The sequence below is a fragment of the Bos mutus genome, chromosome 1 (genome assembly GCF_027580195.1).
Source record: "Bos mutus isolate GX-2022 chromosome 1, NWIPB_WYAK_1.1, whole genome shotgun sequence".
NCBI lineage: Eukaryota > Metazoa > Chordata > Mammalia > Artiodactyla > Bovidae > Bos > Bos mutus.
Genome location: NC_091617.1, coordinates 78,489,210 through 78,506,861, shown reverse-complemented (window position 1 = coordinate 78,506,861; position 17,652 = coordinate 78,489,210). Strand labels below are relative to the sequence as shown.

The 17,652-nt window shown below is 42.5% G+C and overlaps 2 long non-coding RNA genes across 2 annotated transcripts; one reads left to right on the top strand and one right to left on the bottom strand.

The window, feature by feature from the left end:
* The first annotated feature begins 1,479 nt into the window (after nt 1-1,479).
* Nucleotides 1,480-7,778, top strand: LOC138989228 (uncharacterized). Its single transcript, XR_011465478.1, has 3 exons — nt 1,480-1,550; nt 3,054-3,158; nt 6,628-7,778. It is a non-coding gene; the product is annotated as an uncharacterized lncRNA (long non-coding RNA).
* A 561-nt stretch (nt 7,779-8,339) lies between these two features.
* On the bottom strand, nt 8,340-14,242 carry LOC138989209 (uncharacterized). The gene is made up of 3 exons (XR_011465470.1): nt 14,160-14,242; nt 8,567-8,735; nt 8,340-8,419 (listed from the first exon to the last, which is right to left on the bottom strand). It is a non-coding gene; the product is annotated as an uncharacterized lncRNA (long non-coding RNA).
* Between the last annotated feature and the right edge of the window lie 3,410 nt (nt 14,243-17,652).

Below are 17,652 nucleotides of genomic sequence, written 5' to 3'. Positions count from 1 at the left end.
AAATGCAATCAACATTGAAATCATTCATTTCCTTCTTCCCTCTTCCTATACAGGGAGGGACTTTACCATAAGCTAATTTGGAAGTTAAGTGAGTGCAAACTTACTTTTGAAAGTACCCAAGAGGCAGAAATAGGGATGAATCAAGCTGTAAAACAGGCAGTGCAAAGACAGATGCTAGGAATTTAAACTCATCCGGTAGCTTTTAAATAAGGTCACTCTTGCTGGTATGGGGGCTTATATGGTTCTTGGCTATTTTTGAAAAGTTTTCATTTTGACTGGATGCTGGGGACTTCATTGGTCCTTTGCCCTGTGAACTGTCAGAGAGCCAGGGCGAGGCTTTTATACAGAGAGGACACTGAGGACCTTCAAACCCTGTTGATAATGGGGGTGTCCAGACTCCCTTCAGAAAGAGGGCATTTCTCCTCCATCTCAATTTCCTGCTGTGGAGAAACTCTGCGTGTTATAGGAGTCAGGCTGATAGGAATAGCCCCAGCATTAGCCCCAGGATATGTGGGTTCTACGTCAAGTCTAACCCTTAACAGCCAAAAGACTATGGCAGAGTCATGCTCCCTCTTGGGTCCTCAGTTTTCTTTTATGAGAATCCAGGGAATTAAGATTGTTATATTTGTGGTCCCTGCCAGAACTAATGAACTACGAATTGAATTTTTTCAGATGCTAAACTGGCCAATTCAATGAATCAGATTCTCTTTTATCCTGATGTTCACGAGGAAAAAAGAATTGGTAAAACAATAACTTATACCAGATACTGTGCTGATATGCTTATCATTTCACCGACCAACAAACTGATATTCAGGATGAAATGACTCAACTAAACCACAACAGCAATTCCGATGGCCTGGTGGGGAATTAGGACAGAAGCAGCCCAGATTCTCACACCTTCTGCATTTGCACCCAGAATCTCAGAAAATCAGGTTATGATCTTAATGGTAATAATGAATGATAATATTGAATGCTAATAGATCTTAAAATATCTTATGAATTATCAGAGAAAGCTTAAATCATACCAGTGTATGATTTTAGTGTTTAGCAAAGTGTGTTGCAATTTAGTATTTGGAGACCAAGTATCAGTAAATGATATAGATGGCAACAACATGAACCAGAATTTTCCATTGCCCAGAATATTTCATTGCCTAGCCACCTTAGGTAAACAGGAATTTACTGTGGCATCAAAACAATAGTGGCCTCTAAGGACTATATTCTGGGAGTCTCAGGCTTGCCAACTGTCCAGCAACGGGTCAGCTGCAGACTCACTGTCCACTCTAGCTGGGCATTACTGGGATTCAATCAGTCTCCACTTCAGAAATCATGGGCGGTGTTTCCATGGAGCTCTGCCCGAAAAGAGGTGATCTAAATCTTGCATGAGAGATGTACATCAATAGGGAGCTTTGCCTAGAACACTGTGACCTAAAAAATCATATTAAGGAACTCAGAATGCAGAGTCAGTTTCAGAGACACCAGGTGACCTTGTGCAAGGCACCTTGTAGATTGCCTTGCTGACTGGACTCCCCTAATGAATGGTGACTGCCTCTGTGAGTTACCTGGGTTAGTGGCAAGCCCCTGCCAGGGGCAAACATTCTGATTTTCACTGCCCTATTTTTTAAAGGCAGCCTGCTTCTTCTATTAATCATCTTGCTGTTTGTTTGTTCTGGGAAGGCAAGCACTGATTCACAAAGGGAAATATCTCTTAGTGGTTAGACTGGAACGGTATCTTTGCTGTGTGCTTTTGAAGATCCTGTTCATTTTATTTTTTCAAATCGCTTAGATAAAGATGTAAATGATACATTTCGTGTAGACTTTAGGGCCAAGAAGGGTTTGGTCCCCCTTCCCAATCCATACATAACTATTCTTCCTTTAAAAGTACTGCATAATACTGCAGAGTTCCCTCTTTGTCTAAGCTGCTGGGAGGCTCAAAAATCACACTCTATGCTTCAGTAAAGTTATTATAATTCTGAGTTCTCTTCTTCCTCACTGTCCTCTTCTTTCCTGGCCAGGTCTTAATCTTTTATCTGTTTTTTTTTTAAATGAGATTGTTACCTCTATATCATGTGAGCTATTTCGGATATTTTTTTGGAAGTGCCATGCAAATAAGTCAATAATGTGAGTTAAAGTGTTTCATGAGTGCTTTCCAGATGTAGAAATTGAGAAGACGAATGCTTATTCTATGATGAAGTCTAAACTTTTCACTTCTAACACAGATTCATCATTAATGTTTAAAAGCTTATAGGTAGTAATAACTATGAACCTTTGCACAGCGTTTACCATTTATAAGGCAAATGCCTTCACATGTGTGCTGTATTTTTAAATTAGTGTTCTCCCTTTATAGATGAAAAAGTGAGGTTTAGAGAGATTAAGTGGATTGCCAGAAGCCATGGAGCTGGTAAACTCTGGTCTCCTGACCCTCAGCCAGGTCTTTTGCCGGTCCCCGTTCCCCAATATCATCTTGTCTCTCACTAGCTTCTCATTTAAACCAGCATTCTTCACGTTATCTTCAAACACATTGTTCAGGTTTTTTTAATACGTCAATCAGATTGAAATAAAAGATCATCTTAGGGGCTATTTCTCTCATTGAGATGGTCTGCAGGCAGTCTGGAAACTGCTGATTTAAGGTCTAAAGGGTCAAGCTTGGAATGACCCTTCTAGGAAATCTGAGTTCCCTCCTGTCATGCCTGGGGTTCCCTGCTTCAGTTTAACTGACACATCATGGGCAATCATGTTTGAAGTGTAAATAAAAAATGGGAAAATGTGATTTTTAACATGCTTTTCTCTTCCTAGAAGTTATTTTAAATACCCCTGGGGCTCCCCTGTCCCTGAGTGGCCCATAGAATACCAGATCCACAGATTGTTGGGGCAGTCATGGAAAATGACTCATTGCTTCTGAGGGCTGGTTGGTATGGAAACATATGATATCCTTCACACTCAAAACCTCACAGTCAAGTTGGTCCACCAAGTGGGTCAGCCAGACAACCTGCTTTAATGTCTCCTTAAAAATTAGGTAGTTACTGCTTTTGAATTTTTGTTTCCTCCCACTTTAGGCCACCCACCTACTACCAACTGCAAGTTGAAGAGCTTTGGGAGTAGTTTGTCCAGAAGGTCCACTGTGCCTAGAACCTTCTGGGAGGTCGAGCACCCGAAAAGAGGTGTGTATCCAACACTTTTCTTTCTGATCTCCTTCTCCAGGCTTGGCTGGACCCAATAGGCCTCAGATCCTGCCCACAGTCTGGGGGCTGGAAAGGCTAATCTCAAAGGGCTAGAAATGAGTCAGTTTCCACACTCAGCTTCAGGCGTGTGGCTTCCTGAAGCCCAGACGAGGAAGCTCTGAATTTCAAAGAGCAATTTTTTTTTCTTTGCATACCATATCCGGAACTGAAACCACCAATTCATTTCACTTAAGATCTCACACTACACTTAGGTTATCAATAACATTCCAGAGATAAGATACCCAGGCTTCATGAACCGAGTCTTTCTGTCTCTGTCACTCTCTTTTCTCCTGGTACTAATGTTGTTGGTTTCTTCCTTTTCTTTTGTTCAGTCCCGACAAGACAGAATTCAGAGGCCTTTGTGTCCTTCACAGGTGTTTATGAGGGTTTGTCCCTGCCCATAGCTTTCTGCTTTCCCTTGCAAGTCAGCTTGACTGGGTGTGAGTTAAGGTCCTAGGTTACATGTCTCATTCCAGGGGGGCAACTGACTTTGTGACTTTGCTGAGAGCATCCACACAGAGGTCATCCCACTAACCTGGGAAAGCAGTTAAAAGATGGAGTGTATGGAGAGATACAAGCAAACTTCAAGAAACAGGAAATCGATGGAAAATGTATACAATGGCAATGCCTCCCAATGTCAACTGGTACATCAACCTGTTAGGGAGAAAAAGGATCTCTACCATTTACATAGTACCTTTCAATTTATAAACCACTTTCACATCCTTTTTCTATCTTCATTCTCACCAGAACTTGTGAAATTAGCCAGACAAGCTTTATCTTCCCCAATTTAGACAGGAGAGAGTACCCAGTGCTAATAAAAGTGATGGGCCCATGCCATAAGAGTGAAAAAAGCAGATACCTCAGATTAGAAACCAGTTCTATTCATTCCAACTCCTGTATTCTTGAAACTCCCATTTAACCTTATATATAATATAATATTACATCACAATCCATGACCTAATGTTACACAGTCATTTGTTGACATTTTAGAATTTTAGGTTCTTAAAGGTCAGGATTAATGGCTGTTGTTCATTACTTTGGTACAAACTTCTAAGTCTCTGCTTTCTTTATTTAAAAAGTAGAAGAAGGCATTGAATCCTGTGTTGCTTTCAATGTTAACATTCTGTGGGTCCTTGTGTCAGTGACTACTGAATCCATGGAATTAACCAAAAATGTTACCCAAAGGATTTTCTATGGAGCATAAGAACCCAGGATGACTGTGGTGTTAAGTAAAAATGGTTATCATGGTCAAATAAGTCAGAAAAAAAAGAAGGATTATTCAAAATGAAACAGGTTGCTTTGCTCTGGCCCTTCTCAGAGCCTTTACATGCAAATCTACATGGGGAGGGGGACTATGGAATGTGCAACATTCCTCTAAGTTGGCCCTAGAACATGGATTTCATAGAATCAGTGTGCTATGGATCCCATTGTGATAAACAGCAGGACATTCTCTGATGATCCCATTGGTCTTTTAAAGCAGCATCATAGATTCCAAGAAAAATCTTACAACACCCCAGTACCACTACCACCTCCTGCTGCACCCGACCTCAGTACTGTATTTGCTAGGCCATGGAAGGCGACCCTCCAAGCCAGGTACTGCCTAGCATGGAGCAACTCCACTGTACAATCTGGATCACATCATTTCAGCCACAGAAGACTTTGAGCTGGAAAAAAAAAAAACAAAAACCCACAATCCATCTGAAAGCAAGCACTTCCACATGTGGCCTGAATATAGGACTAGAGGCAGCATCTTTGATTGCTTTGGAAAGTTACTGCCCTTTCATTTCCCTGAGAGCAGGATCTCATCACTCTCTTTTTATGGGAGAAGAAAGGTGAGGCCGCTTAAAGATTTTCCATCCTGTCCATTGCCATTCTAACTCCCGTAGCTCTTTCAGCATCCTCCCTCTATGGAAAAAAGGAATTCTAGGCTTTCAGAGAGACTCTTAGAGGGTGGCATTGTGCAGGGGGCTTTGTCTGGTCTGCAGCCTCTTTTCAGCACCCCTTCCACAGCGCCTGTAGAATGGCTTCTAAGACTATGTGCTGTCTTCTCAGAGGCAGTCTGGCTCTATGTTAACATATTTTAGATTGTCCAAAATTTCTAAGCCACACTCTGTCTCATGGGAACTTCCTCCTGTGGCCAGCACCAAACAATTCTGATCATGCTTATGCAAGCATCCAAGGTGTTGCTGCCAGTCTCACAGGTGACTCAGCTTGTCTTAAATCCCTATCAGAAAAGTCCCATGAACAGCAAGGACTTCTATTCTCGAGCCCAACTTCTTGTGAAGTAACCTTCTGCTGTCTCTTCCCATCTTCCTCGCTCTAGAAGAAGTCTTTGTGGTGCCAAAGGTACTATTTACCTGTTTGACTGAGGAGCCCCCACTTTGAGTGAAGAATTCCTGCTCTAGGCTTAAGTCTGCAAATGCCATTTTCAAGTTTAGGGTAGTGTTTCTGCTTTTGACCTCAGCCACATTTGTGCTTGGTTAGAGATTGCTAGTTATATGAGAGACAGACAAATTATCTTTCGTCTAGAACGACATGAAACTCCCTCATGCTGAACTATGCGAAGGAAACTTCAGGCTAAAAGAAGGCATCAGGCAAACACATTTAAAATGACCCTGGGACTACTTCTGTTTTATTTGTAGGAAGAAAATAATCCTCATCTCTCCCTTGACTTGTATAGATGTTCTGCACTCTATCAACCACCTAGGTAGCACTCTAAGATTTTACATGAATATTTCACATTTGTTATCTCATTTACCCCCATAACAACCATTCAAGTCAGATATTATTGTACCATGTCATTACCCTTTATGAGAGCACTGTGGTTGTGGGCTAGTGCTAATCTTCTGTTCTATTGTTAGAATCCTGGACTGCGATTCAAAAGTTCTGGGTTCTAACCCCTCTGCGACCTTCTACAAGTCGCTTTCTCTTTCTGGCCCTCGATCTCTCCATCTGTAAAATAGAAGAGATGTGGGGTAAATTAGACAAATTTCAATACCCCCCATCCTGGTCAGCCTCTTGCAACTGCTTGTCTCTGTTCACAATGTGACCAGAGAGATAAAAAACACTGCTGAATATCCAAGACAGCAGTACCTCTCCCTAGTATTTGCCACACTGATGGTAAATGAGAAATACTGTCTCATTAGCTTTACATCTAAAAGAACAACATGCCCATAGTCATTCATTACACACGGCACTGTGACAATAATTTTTTTAATGTAGAAATCCTGATTGGTTCAAGTAAAGAAATGCTTGAGAGAAAGTTCAAGTTTTGAAACTGCTAATACCTTCCTGCGATGGTGTGTGGGACGCGGTGGGGGTAGGGAAGAGTAAGCCAGACAGTTCATCTTAGGGGTAACCTCTTTGGTTTATGTAAAATATATGACTCAAAGCAAATTCATTCTTGTAGGCTGCCATGCCTGAAGGAGGACGAAGCTGCGCTCAAAAGAGATTGAGATGTTCATACAATTAATCAGCTACGTCTTTGTGTTGTGTATCACGGTGTCTAATTTCCAGAGGAAAGATCACTTTCAAACCACATAAATGATGATGCTTTTGGGAAAAAAGACAGCAAAAAGGAAAACCCATCTCTCCTCAATGTAAAGATTTCACTATGAACTCACCTATTGTTTTTATTTTACACCCACAGTCTTGATGCTTATTATCTCTGAAATCATTTCAGTTTCCAAAAATTATCTGAAACACTCCTACATCTGGGGCTTTTGATAAACAGTCCAACTTCTACAGACAGAAACAGTTGTGCATGTGTGTGTGTGTGTGTGTGTGCAAACGCACGATGTGTTTGAGAGACAGAAGGATGAGTTTAAGGGAGAGGGAAAAAGTGATGGCACTCTTCTGAGCTACACAGCCTGGACACCTGTGAAGACCTGAGTAGGTTTCACTGTAACACACAAAGACGTCTATGAGCATGGGTCTTCCCTCCATGGATCTCTCTCTTGAGACTGCAAGAAACTTTGGGGTAATTTTACTCTGATGCTAAGAATAAAAATCATGATGAATGTTTTGAGCACTTACAATGTTCCAGGAAATTTTCTAAGAGCTTTAATACACGTGAAATCACATATTACTCACAAGTCAATGAGGTTGATACTATTCTTATCATATTCTACAGATGAAAAAAAAAATCACAGAGAAGTAGGCTCCCAATCACTGGCTTATTCACAATGAATTAAAATCTTGCCTGACAACCATCAAGACTGGAGAGGCCACTTCCTGTGGGAGGAGCTTTCAGTGAGATGGAATCTCTCTCCTCTCAACTGTCTCCAGCTTTCTCATGGCATTGAAGCCACTGCCTTAAGCTACAGTAATCTGTGTGCCTGTTAAATCTTCTCTGGGAAGACCCTAAGGTCCTTATGATCAGGGTAGTATTAAAATTATCCTTGTTTTTCCACAGCCATGGCAAAAGTGCCTGGCACTGCATAGGCATTTTAGGAGATACTAGTTGAAAAAGTGAATGAAGAAACCCAAGTTTCAGACCTGAGTTTGCACAATCATGTTAGAAAAATTGATACAGACAGCTCTCCAGGACCAAAGCTGGCTAAATCTTGAGACAATGATCATGACTATTAAAATAAAACATGTTATTTGCTTTTAATCCCTGTAGAGGTTTCCTCTGAATTCATCTTCACCTCTTGGATGGTTATGGTGTGTGCCCTGTCCATCTGGCCTGAAAAGTAGATTTTAAAAGAAATACTGTAATGAGAGTGAGAAAGCTTAAGTCATGTCAAGTTCTGAAGTTTGTTGTATGCACCTCCTTTGCTCATCCTGAAGTTAACTTTTTACAGGTTAAATTGATACCATTCTTATTAGCTTTCCTTTTCCTTTTAGAAGTAGAGCAGAATCCCATCTAGAACACAGGTTAAACCTCACCTCCAAAGCATCTCGAGACCATATTGGAAAACTGAGATGTAACGAGATGCCTCTGATAAAAGTGTGATCTTATAACAAAGGAGCTCCTTAAAATAGATAATCCCCCAAAGTCACCCACTTTAACCCTCTCATTTAGCAGATAGGGATAATGTGGCTCAGAGAGAGGAAATGAGCTGCCAAAGGTACCAGATCAATTTAATAATAATAAAAAAGAGAATACACTCAAGACAGGGAACTCTTAGATGAGACTCTTCCCTTTTATTGATACAGTTTGCTATCCTTCATGACTCGGTTACAAGTTTCAGTGATTCCTAGAATAAAACAGATTACATTTGAGGTAAAAGTTTGATTGGAGTTCAAGGACATCCTCAGGCTTGGGCAAGACTAATCTTAAGGGCCCGCATGGTGGGAGAGGGTGGGTCTCTATTTTTGTTCACATACTAAACATTTGTACCTACCAAACCACAGCAGGATAAATTAGTTGGTTGGCATCAAAAGAGCATGAGTCACCATTCTCACCAGCAATAAATCTGATTTCTGGCACAGAGGAGATCAAATTCAAAATGACAGCTGAGATCGGAGTATGTTGGCCTCCCTCCATTCATGGTTCTTCTGCCCATGTCCCTGCTGGAAGAAAATGTTACTTTACCTCACAGTGATGGTGGAGGCTTTTAGAGTAGCCATGATCTTGTAATGCTGCTGGTAGCTAAAAAGCCATCAAAAGAGAGCAGTGCCTGAGCAGATGGCAATGACCAGCAGGTGAAATCTTAGCCTTGTCCATTGCTCTCTACCTGACTTTGAACATGCACATGTCTCTGAGGGCTGCACTTCCCCCATGTGAAATTTGAAGAGTCTGGGCAGAGAATGTGCAGAGTGCCCTCCACTTCAAGGATTCACTAAGCTCATGAATGGATCAACGACTCCTTTCCTGAGTGTGGTTCTGGGAGTCCTCAGGAAAGCAGCCACTCGGAGACATGTGGTTTCAACTAACAGTCTTGACTTCAAGGATTGCATTTACTCCAACCCTTGCAGCCATTTGGGAGCTGGAAACATATGGACTTGAAGTTCAAAGAATGGACTCTGTTCCAATCTCAGCCCTACAACCTAGGTGATCTTAAACAACTTCAGTTCCCTTTCTGAACCTCCGACTCTTCCTCTGAAGAGTCCAGGCAATGATACCTATTTCATTGAGTTGTCTTGTGGGTCAGAAGAGATTTTACATGTCAAAGTGCTTATAACCTGAAAAGCATACGGGTTTTGTGGGGGAGGATGAGGATGGAGATGTAGATGAGGGGTTAAGAACAGTTTTTGATTTTCCATAGAGATACAAATGAACTGTAGGTTCAGGGTCAGCAAGTAAGGGCAGAGACTGAGACATGCTGGCTGAGTGCTCTGCTCACCCTGAGCATCACCCCAGTTTTCCCTTTCCACCGTCACCCCCGTCTCCCCAGTACAGCAGAAAGTGTCACCCGTCTTACGTCTTGCGCCTCCCTCACCCCCACCCTCCTCACTGCAGACCCAGCTGGAGTGTCAAATCAAAACCCTTGTACAGATATTTCACCCTCACTTCTAGACCGTCTAAAAGAAAACAACAGAGGCGCTCCCTCCGCCTACACATTTCCCTTTGTTTTGAGGGCTATGGCAGCCTGGTCCTGTGGCAGTTAGAGCTCCCAGCGAGACAAGCAGCTCCATCTCTGAGTCTTCTCTTGGCACACTCGAGTTCTGGGTGTTCAGCAGGTGACCTGGCATTTTCCTAGGGCTAAGTAAGGCATGATGGTATCCAGTAGGCATGACACATGAGGTGGAAGACAGGGCTTTTCACGTGGATCCACAAGCTGATGGAGCTGCAAAGGGCATTAGGAACTATCCATTTCAACCTCCTGTTGGTTCAGTTCAGTTCAGTTCAGTTCAGTCGCTCAGTCATGTCCGACTCTTTGCAACCCCATGAATCGTAGCACACCAGGCCTCCCTGTCCATCACCAACTCCCAGAGTTCACCCAGACTCACGTCCATCAAATCAGTGATGCCATCCAGCCATCTCATCCTCTGTCGTCCCCTTCTCCTCCTGCCCCCAATCCCTCCCAGCATCAGAGTCTTTTCCAATGAGCCAACTCTTTGCATGAGGTGGCTAAAGTACTGGAGTTTCAGCTTTAGCATCATTCCTTCCAAAGAAATCCCAGGACTGATGTCCTTTAGAATGGACTGGCTGGATCTCCTTGCTGTACAAGGGACTCTCAAAAGTCTTCTCCAACACCACAGTTCAAAAGCATCAATTCTTCGGCTCTCAGCTTTCTTCACAATCCAACTCTCGCATCCATACATGACCACTGGAAAAACCATAGCCTTGACTAGACAGACCTTTGTTGGCAAAGTAATGTCTCTGCTTTTCAATACACTATCTAGGTGGTCATAACTTTTCTTCCAAGGAGTAAGCCTCTTTTAATTTCATGGATGCAGTGATTTGGGAGCCTAAAAAACAAAGTCTGACACTGTTTCCACTGTTTCCCCATCTATTTCCCATGAAGTGATGGGACCAGATACCATGATCTTTGTCTTCTGAATGTTGAGCTTTAAGCCAACTTTTTCACTCTCCACTTTCATTTTCATCAAGAGGCTTTTTAGTTCCTCTTCACTTTCTGCCATAAGAGTGGTGTCATCTGCATATCTGAGGTTATTGATATTTCTCCCAGCAATCTTGATTCCAGCTTGTGCTTCTTCCAGCCCAGCATTTCTCATTATGTACTCTGCATATAAGTTAAATAAGCATGGTGACAATATACAACCTTGACGTACTCCTTTTCCTATTTGGAACCGGTCTGCTGTTCCATGTCCAGTTCTAACTGTTGCTTCCTGACCTGCATACAGATTTCTCAAGAGGCAGGTCAGGTGGTCTGGTATTCCCATCTCTTTCAGAATTTTCCACAGTTTATTGTGATCCACACAATCAAAGGCTTTGGCATAGTCAATAAAGCAGAAATAGATGTTTTTCTGGAACTCTCTTGCCTTTTCCATGATCCAGCGGATGTTAGCAATTTGATCTCTGGTTCCTCTGCCTTTTCTAAAACCAGCCTGAACATCTGGAAGTTCATAGTTCACGTACTGCTGAAGCCTGGCTCGGAGAATTTTGAGCATTACTTTATGTGCGGTAGTTTGAGTGCAATTGTGTGGTAGTTTGAGCATTCTTTGGCATTGTCTTTCTTTGGGATTGGAATGAAAACTGTTGGTTACAGATGCACAAACTGAGCCCTAAAGAAGAGAAGTGATGTGTAGTGTCGTTCAGAAATTTAGAACCAGAAGGATCTGTAAGGACATCTAAATCAAATTCCTTGTTGTATGGATGAGGAAACTGAGGTTCAGCAATGCTAACATACGTGCTCCAGAGTTAAGGAATTAGTACCCATCCCACAACCTGTGGTTCAAAGGTCAGATCTAATTTTATGGGAACCGTACATAAAATATATAGTATGGAAACTGTACGTGAAATCTAGCTTCTAAGACTATGTAAATCAAGCAATAGGTTATTATATTCATGTACATTTGGGGAAATAAATTTATATCCATATTTTAGAATTCCTACTTTAGTTTGAGACTCATCATGTGTTCCTGGGTAGAGGATGTGATGAAGGGCATAATTAAATTTGTGTTAGTGGTTTAGGATATATGGATATAGGCAAAAAAAATAACTACTAAGAGTTACTTTTATTCCAATTCTGAGGCCTAAAGGAGCCATGCTGCTGCTAAGTCACTTCAGTCGTGTCCGACTCTGTGTGACCCCAGAGACGGCAGCCCACCAGGCTCCCCCGTCCCTGGGATTCTCCAGGCAAGAACACTGGAGTGGGTTGCCATTTCCTTCTCCAATGCATGAGAATGAAAAGTGAAAGTGAAGTCACTCAGTCGTGTCCGACTCTTCGTGACCCCATGGACTGCAGCCTACCAGGCTCCTCCATCCATGGGATTTTCCAGGCAAGAGTACTGGAGTGGGTTGCCATTGCCTTCTCCGAAAGGAGCCATATAAGTGTCAATTTTCTAACACCAGAAAGCAGTTTATCTGTGATGGTTCAAAGTTAGGCCCTACTGAGTGAAAGTTAAGTCTAGAAACAGAAGAATCTGTATGAGTATTGGATCTAAAGCATATTACTTACTGAAGCATTTGTCTCACTTTGGGGCCAGATCAGTGTTGTGTTTGTAAATGTGTAACAACTGGCTTTAAGTGGGATGGGGGTGGTAAGGGGCAAGTTGCATTTGTTGTGTTTTCCAATATCCTTGGTAGAGATGTTTCCACTTAGACCACTCTCAAACTACCAGTGCAACATTGTTGAATGTGTCATTTGAAAGAGATGCACAGCAGTAGGTAATCATTCTAACATATGGATAAAAGCAATATTAACAACCTCAAGAACATATATGATAACATTTCATAAAATAAATAGGAAGTGATGAGTTTTGAGTATTTTCTACCATTGTTTTTAATGTTATTTATTTATATGTTTATGTGATTTAATTTTTAATCAGAACTGTGCTTTCAACCACTTTGCCAAATTGCTGATCATTTAATAATCAACTCTTGTAATCTGGAGCAAGTTAGCAAACCTCTGGGCCAACAGATCTGAGTTTGAATCCTGGTCTACCATTCTGCCAGCTATGTGATGTTGGGTGAGGTTTAAAACTCCTTTGAGCTTTAGTTTTTTTTAGCTGTGGATGGTGACACACTAACAGTAGCTTCGTGGGTTTATACGTGATGCTCAAATGAGATAATGCTTAGCACAGTAGCTCTACGTAAACACCCCACAAATCACCATCAGCGCCCCATGCCAAATTCATGCACTCAATAAACATTTTGCAGGAATGTGTTTTATGAGTACTATCGGTGGTACATGAACTTCAGAGTTACATGCTAAGGGGGTTCAGAATACCTCAAACATGACTCTTACCCTGCTCTCAAAGAATTTATAGCCTAAAAGAATGGGATATACTGGAAGCATAATCCACAGCAAGTACTGAGCAGATCATAAAAGAACAAAGAGCTTGGGAAGGGAGAGAAGGAAGAATTCTTGGAGGCAACTGCAGTTGAGCCATAGCTGTCAGAACAGACCTGTACATACAGAGGTGTCCAGAAAGGAAGGCGCCAAGAAAGGAGAAGAAAGGGAGCAAAAGCAAGGATGAAGGAACATGAAGAGGGAGGAGTAGAAGGTTTGGCGGAACAAGGGGTGTATAAAAAGGGGTGCTGGAGAGATTGTTGGAAAGGCAAACAACCTCTCAATCACGTTAGTCTTGAATGCTGAGGAATTTGGTTTCTGCTCACTTAGCTAATCATGAGCCTGGGGAAATGTCTTCCTCTGACGCAAATTAGGTACTTGGATTACCAATCATATTATGTGAAATATTTGTTCACTAGATACATTTTTGTGGTCACTGTTCTTTCCTTGAACAAGAATTGTTAAGGGTTAACCAGATAGTGAAAGGCATTTTTAAATAAAGTTCCTCTGTGGAGAAAAAAAGTCTTGTATTCAGGGATAGAAGGTGGCATTACAGCTCCCAGTGGAAAACAAAGTCATTATTGAAAGCCTTTGATAAATATTAGGAAGGCTTAAGCCAGTGGCAGTATTTCATGAGTTTTGAATTGTCTGCTGGGTCCCTCTTGCATTATGCTTCACACACACAAAAAGTCATATGACCTACATCTTTATCTGCTCCTGTCTTCAGCTTCTATATATAGGCTTCGGTTATGAATGTTTTTTCCTATGAAAAGGTCAGACCTTGCACATGTACCATCAATGCAAAGACCTGCTTATTAAAAAGCAGGCGGGCAAGTTTGTAAAAGTCATTGAAATTATATTGATGTGGGGAAAAGCTTGGCAGCTTGCTGAAAAAGAAATAGCCTCCAAACTTTCTCAGAGGGAAGGTGGGGGAAACCTTTAGCTCATGATTACAGAAGCATTTTTTCCTCCAGGCTACAGCACCCTGTGGCTGTCCTTGGCACCCATTTACAGAAGCAGGCTGGGACACCCCCACCCCCAGCTTTCTCTTGTGCATGCGGGTGCACAGACTCACCTCAGTAAGAGAGACACCAAGCTCCGTTAACTCTTCCTCCACACTTCAAACCCCCATGGAACATCTGGAGGTGAGGCTGGGGAAGGCACCTCGCTCGGTCAGAGAGATGCAAACCCAATTTGGGGTTTCCGGTTGTACGCACAGTACAGCAGCCACCTTTGGCCAACATTGCAACACCAGAGAGAACCAGAGGAGAGTTGAACTCTTACTTTTAAGCCAAAAGTTCACAGATTCAAATACCCCTCTAAAGTCAGCAGCTCCCAGAGGCTAACCTTTGAGTCTGAATACTCTGATAAGATCGAGTTGCTTTAGGAAAAAAGCCTGCCTTCCATTTGGTTCCTTTCTCAACAAGGTCAAGCTCTTTCTTGGAATGAAATTATTTACTAAACTGATGTGAACCAGAATGGGGTGCTCTCTTTCTTTCACAGAAAAGAAACGGAAGTTTAAGAGGTTAAGAGACTTGCCCAAGTTCACTCAACACGTCAGACTCCTGTTGATTCAACATGTGGACAAGCAACCAGCCACATGGGATGGACAGCGTTGTCATAGAAAGTGGTAGATGCCATTTGCCTGTCTTCAACTAGTTAATATCCATTTGCCAAGACAAACTTTCCAGGGGACCTTATAGACCTAAAGATCACCAGATTACAGTGAATAAAGTATTAAACTGAAGCTCAGAAGAACCTTATTATGGTTTTAGATCAGAAGCTACCAGACACTTATTTATTCACTCACTCATTTATTCATTTGATCGATATTTATTGAGAACATGCCAGGCCTAATTCTAGGCACTGAGAATCCAGTGTAACAAACCAAAACATGGCTCTGACTCATGGAACTTGGGCTGCTGACCACTTTTGAATACATCGCAGATTCTTTATATAATTTTTATTTGCTCACTTCTTCATCCCCCTCATCTGCCCCTTAGAGTGTAAGCCTCTCAGAAGACTAGGCATGCCTGGCTCACTTGTAAATCTCACTGCCTGGCACCCAGTAGGTATTGGTTGCAGGAATGGTCTGGGAAGTCTCTCCAGTAATTCACTGAAAAGAGACAGAGGCTTCTTAAGAGGAATTAGAGTTGAGATTCATTTGGGACACTTCACCTATTTCCTGACTAGCAAAGTGATTCCGGAAGCCCAGCACTTGGCCTTCAGCTACAGAGGCCCATAAACAGTAGCTCCTTCTTTCCTTCCAGCTCTAAACTCTGTGTCTCCCCTACTTGGCTGGACTTCCTCCCCCGAAATGCTAAGTTTGTCTGTCTCTCTAGATAGTCCTGACTTCCCAGATCCAGCCCCTTCGAACCCCCATAAAGTTCCCTTACTGTCACCTAATGCAGGTTTTAGGCCCAAGGGGGATGAACAACATGGTGATACTGAGATAAAGACATTCTTGCTTGTGTGCATGCTAAGTAGCTTCCAGTTGTGTCCAACTCTGTGCAACCCTATGGACTGTAGCCTGCCTGGCTCCTCTGTTCACAGGATTCTCCAGGCAAAGACATTCTTAGGTTTGAACAAAACAAAGCCGACTCATTCTAGCAGGAGGAGCTGTCCAAGAATAGAGCAGGCTACCTTCGGGGGTGAGAATTCCCCATCACTTGGCAGTACCACCTCCTCAACAATGAAGTGGGAGAGTCAAGCATGGGATGGAGACATGTCACTTCTAACATCCTTTCTACGGAGTCTTCTGGGAACACCTCTCCATTCTTCACCATTATGTGTATCAGTGATGTACTAAATACCTGAAATTTCAACCCCCTTTTTCCCTGAGGAGGGGTCCAACTTGAAAGATTAACTTTCATCTAACTTCATCTTTACCAGGACACAGATTATGGTAATAGTGGTGGTCAAAGATGAATGGGTTTCTTCCCTTTTGTTAGTTTAACTCTCTTAAAATTCCACTTTTGATGCATTGCTCACTTCCTCTGAAACCTTCATCATTCTGTGTCAGTTCCAGGCTAAACTCTGATCACTGCAGCCTGGCCTCCTAGATCTTTCACCATCAGGCTCCAACACCTTGCCTTTTCAGCCTCACCTTGAACTACTGTTTATCCACTTCCTTGTTCCTAGGGTGATAAATGCAAAGCCTCTTCATCTTTTCCATCTCCACATTTTTCTTTACATTATTCCAATACCAATCATATTTGCAGTGTCTATTTCCTTATTCTTCGGAGTATTTCCTCATTTGCTATGCTCCTGTGTCCTCATCGTCATGTGCCCAGTGTTCAGTCTAGCTCTCAGGCCAGGTTTGTTGGCTAGAATTTACTTGAATTAGAAAACATTTTTCCATGCAGGGAGGCAGAAGGTCACATTGGTGACTCCCTTGCTGTGAGTCCTTGCTTTGTCACTTCCTGGTGGGGTGATTCTGACCTAGTTACTTAAACTCCCAGGGACTCCATTTCCTCATCTGTAGAATGGGAACATTAACCCCCACCTCATGTCATGGGGTTTAAATGAGTTGGCTTTAATGAAGTGCTTACTTAAGTGCCTGGCACACACTTAAGGGGATATCAATTCATTGTTTAAGGTGCCCTTTTATTTCTCCCTCTTTCATGAATATTAACTCTATTTTCCATGTATAAAGCACTTCAGAATTTACGAAGACCTTTCATATGTGTTTTCACATTTAATCATCACAGTAATAAGGGAGGTAGGTGTCACCATCCCCGGAGAGTTTTGGTGACACAGGTAAAAGCAGGGGGAGGGAGACTGTGACAGGAACTCAGAGATCCTGGTTCTCTGTCCTGAATGTATTCCGCTTCAATATCTGGCTCTCAGTCTTGCCCAGAGTCCTGGCTGTGACATTGTCCAGGCTGTTGCCAGATAAACCTCAACCCTGCCCTGAGGGTAGGGTCCATGGAGACCCTGAGTGGTGTCCTGCAGAGCCTCAGTACTCTGAGGAGTACTCTGAATGCCTGGATCAGGCTTTGTCTTGTCTCAGCGGTGAAGGGGGTTTACTAGCTCCAAGCACTCCCTGGAGACTTTGCGGTTTCATTTCATCTCTGCTGCAGATTGTTCTGTGACCTTTGCTCCATCTCTGTATGCAAACCTTTCTCACTGCAGGCCACCAGGTAATGCAGCCACAGAACAGAACACCCAGGTTAGACAGGATCGTGGAGATCATAAAGTCCACTTCCCCAAAACTGTTTTACAGGTGAGAACATGGAGCTTCAAGGAAGGAAATTGCTTGTCCAAAGATCCCTCTAGTTCAGGTGGTCCTTAAGGCAGGGTCATATTTAGGCCCAGGAGAAATAAGGACTTTCAGATGTTCAAGCTGGTTTTAGAAAAGGCAGAGCAACCAGAGACCAAATTGCCAACATCCGCTGGATCATGGAAAAAGCAAAAGAGTTCCAGAAAAACATCTATTTCTGCATTATTGATTATGCCAAAGCCTTTGACTGTGTGGGTCACAATAAACTGTGGAAAATTCTGAAAGAGATAGGAATACCAGACCACCTGACCTGCCTCTTGAGAAACCTGTATGCAGGTCAGGAAGC